This window comes from Octopus bimaculoides, chromosome 22, assembly GCF_001194135.2.
Source record: "Octopus bimaculoides isolate UCB-OBI-ISO-001 chromosome 22, ASM119413v2, whole genome shotgun sequence".
Lineage (NCBI taxonomy): Eukaryota > Metazoa > Mollusca > Cephalopoda > Octopoda > Octopodidae > Octopus > Octopus bimaculoides.
The window spans coordinates 36,424,823-36,427,894 of record NC_069002.1 but is presented as its reverse complement, the minus strand read 5'-3'; the positions used below and the strand labels follow the sequence as shown (position 1 = coordinate 36,427,894).

The window sequence follows — 3,072 nt, the reverse complement described above, 5'->3', positions numbered from 1 at the left end:
TATTCCTGTACAGACGGGTAGTCATGATGGGTATAATGGGCTTCGTATATTTTACCCCAATGCCACTTTGATGGCATGCACGGCTCTCTCCCTCAATAATAATAATAATAATAATAATGACAACAATAGTTATGACCAGAGATGTCTGTATTACAGGGTCAAAGCGGAAAATAAAGAAATACACTGATACATAAATATATAATTATGTAAGTATGTAACCGCTGTGTCACTTTTACTCAAAGTAGAATTCACGCACATGCATCTCTGCCAGGCGTTCCTACATATACAATCATATTCCTTACAACATGGAGCAGATAATCTTCTCCGCATAGGATTGCATCTCTCACCAAATCCTCTGCATTTAGACCTTGTGCTTCTGGAAATGTAGATAATAGCAAAGGAGATATATAAAAGAAAGAACTTCGCAATTACGTTGTGTAAATGCAGTGCTTGATTAAATTATTTTTGTTCCTATAAATATGTTTGTAGATACATACATTCAAATGTTACAGCACGTCAGCAGAAGTGTATAGGCCATAGAAGTGTATAGGCCATAGAAGTGTATAGGCCATAGAAGTGTATAGGCCATAGAAGTGTATAGGCCATAGAAGTGTATAGGCCATAGAAGTGTATAGGCTAATTTCAGTCTCTGTGCACTGGTCTCTTCGCGGTGAAGAGACCAGTGCACAGAGACTGAAATTGAAAAAATGAATAACACGCACCGAGACAGAAATTATAACCACCCCCTTTTTTTTTCTTTCTCTCTCTTCAATTATTTTGAAAACTCAGTATGACTGAATTTTCACCGAACATTTACAGTGTGTGTGTGTTTGGGTGGGTGAGAATTTGTTTTGGGGTTTGAAAATGTACCTGAAACTGAAAAACGTGTAGTTTTTTAAAATAGATTTATTGACAGAACTATTTTAAATGAAAGCAAAGGATTTCATAATTAATACCCAACTTCTTAACAAATGCGAAGGAGTTCATTATGAAGCAAATAACGGAGCCCTGTGACGCTTGATTTTGTTTTTTTTGTTATAAATAGAAAACCAAGTTATCTCTTGATGCTTTTCTATAGTTTATCGTTACATGTAGTCACATAATAACTGCAAAAATGTACACGAAGTCTAAGAAGCCATAAAACTGCTTCACTTGGCTCTAAATTTCCAGCAACGTAAAATATATATTGGACATGTCAGCGTTGAACAAATAAAAATTTCACATAAAAAGTATTTTTATTTTCCTTTGTCTCATATAATGAGGTTACCAATTTTAAACAGCATGACATTCATGGAAGATACTTTAATTAATGGACATACTATTACTAAAAGAAGGATACATGCACATGCATCTCTCCCAGGCGATCCTACATGCACAATCATATTGCCTACAACATGGAGCATATAATCTTCTCCGCACAGGGTTGCATCTCTCACCAAATCCCCCGCATGTAGGCCATATGCTTCTAGAAATGTAGATAAAAGCAAAGAAGATATATAAAAGAAAGACCTTCGCAATTACGTTGTGTTAATACAGTGCTTGATTAAATTATTTTTGTGCCTATAAATATGAATTTTCACCGAACTTTTACAGTGTGTGTGTGTTTGGGTGGGTGAGAATTTGTTTTGGGGTTTGAAAATGTACTTGAAACTGAAAAACGTAGTTTTTTAAAATAGATTTATTGACAAAACTATTTTTAATGAAAGCAAAGGATTTCATAATTAATACCCAACTTCTTAACAAATGCGAAGGAGTTCATTATGAAGCAAATAACGGAGCCCTGTGACGCTTGATTTTGTTTTTTTTTGTTATAAATAGAAAACCAAGTTATCTCTTGATGCTTTTCTATAGTTTATCGTTACATGTAGTCACATAATAACTGCAAAAATGTACACGAAGTCTAAGAAGCCAAAAAACTGCTTCACTTGGCTCTAAATTTCCAGCAACGTAAAATATATATTGGACATGTTAGCGTTGAACAAATAACAATTTCGCATAAAAAGTATTTTTATTTTCCTTTGTCTCATATAATGAGGTTAACAATTTTAAACAGCATGACATTCATGGAAGATACTTTAATCAATGGACATACTATTTAGGATACATGCACAGGCATTTCTTCCAGACGATCCTACATGTACAATCATATTGCCTACAACATGGATTATATAACCTACTCCGCTTATGTTGGCATTTCTCAGCAAATGCTCCGCATGTAGGCCATATGCTTCTGGAAATGTAGATAAAAGCAAAGAAGATATATAAAAGAAAGAACTTCGTAATTACGTTGTGTTAATACAGTGCTTGATTAAATTATTTTTGTTCCTATAAATATGTTTGTAGATACATACAGTCAAATGTTACAGCACGTTAGCAGAAGTGTATAGGCCATAGAAGTGTTACTGAACTAGCAAGAAGTAACAACCTGATACTAAGCAAAAATTATTCGAGATTCAAATTCCAAAGATTCTCACCACATAGTACGAGGTGGTATCAAAATGATCCAGGACTAGTTATGTTTAATAATATGTCCTGTGTGCTAACGAGTCTAATAATAACAATACTAATAATAATAGCGCAGCTGAATCAGTTATCAGTATAGGAGCAGGCGTGGCTGTGTAGTAAGAAGTTCGTTTCCTGACAACATGGTTCAAGGTTCAGTCTCGAAGTGCATTCTACTATAGCCTCGGGCCAACCACAGCCTTGAGAGTGGATTTGGTTGTCAGAAATTAAAGTAAGCCTGTACGTACGTACATACATACATACGTACATACATACATACATACATACATACATACATATACACACACAAAACATACATACATACATTGTTGGCACTCCGTCGCTTACGACGTCGAGGGTTCCAGTTGATCCGATCAACGGAACAGCCTGCTCGTGAAATTAACGTGCAAGTGGCTGAGCACTCCACAGACACGTGTATCCTTAACGTAGTTCTCGGGGATATTCAGCGTGACACAGTGTGACAAGGCTGGCCCCTTTGGATTACAGGCACAACAGAAACAGGAAGTAAGAGTGAGAGAAAGTTGTGGTGAAAGAGGACAGCAGGGTTCG

The 3,072-nt window shown here is 35.9% G+C and overlaps 1 long non-coding RNA gene across 5 annotated transcripts in view; it reads right to left on the bottom strand.

Moving 5' to 3' along the window:
* Nucleotides 1-1,216: 1,216 nt before the first annotated feature.
* The window catches only part of LOC128250538 (uncharacterized), a 33,951-nt gene continuing 32,095 nt past the window's right edge, over nucleotides 1,217-3,072 (bottom strand). For 4 of the 5 annotated variants that reach the window (XR_008266562.1, XR_008266560.1, XR_008266559.1 and 1 more), the window contains exon 7: nucleotides 1,990-2,230. This is a non-coding gene — a long non-coding RNA (uncharacterized LOC128250538). Of the gene's footprint in view, nucleotides 1,466-1,989; nucleotides 2,231-3,072 lie in introns of those variants that run through there. The other variant, XR_008266563.1, reaches the window with a different exon arrangement.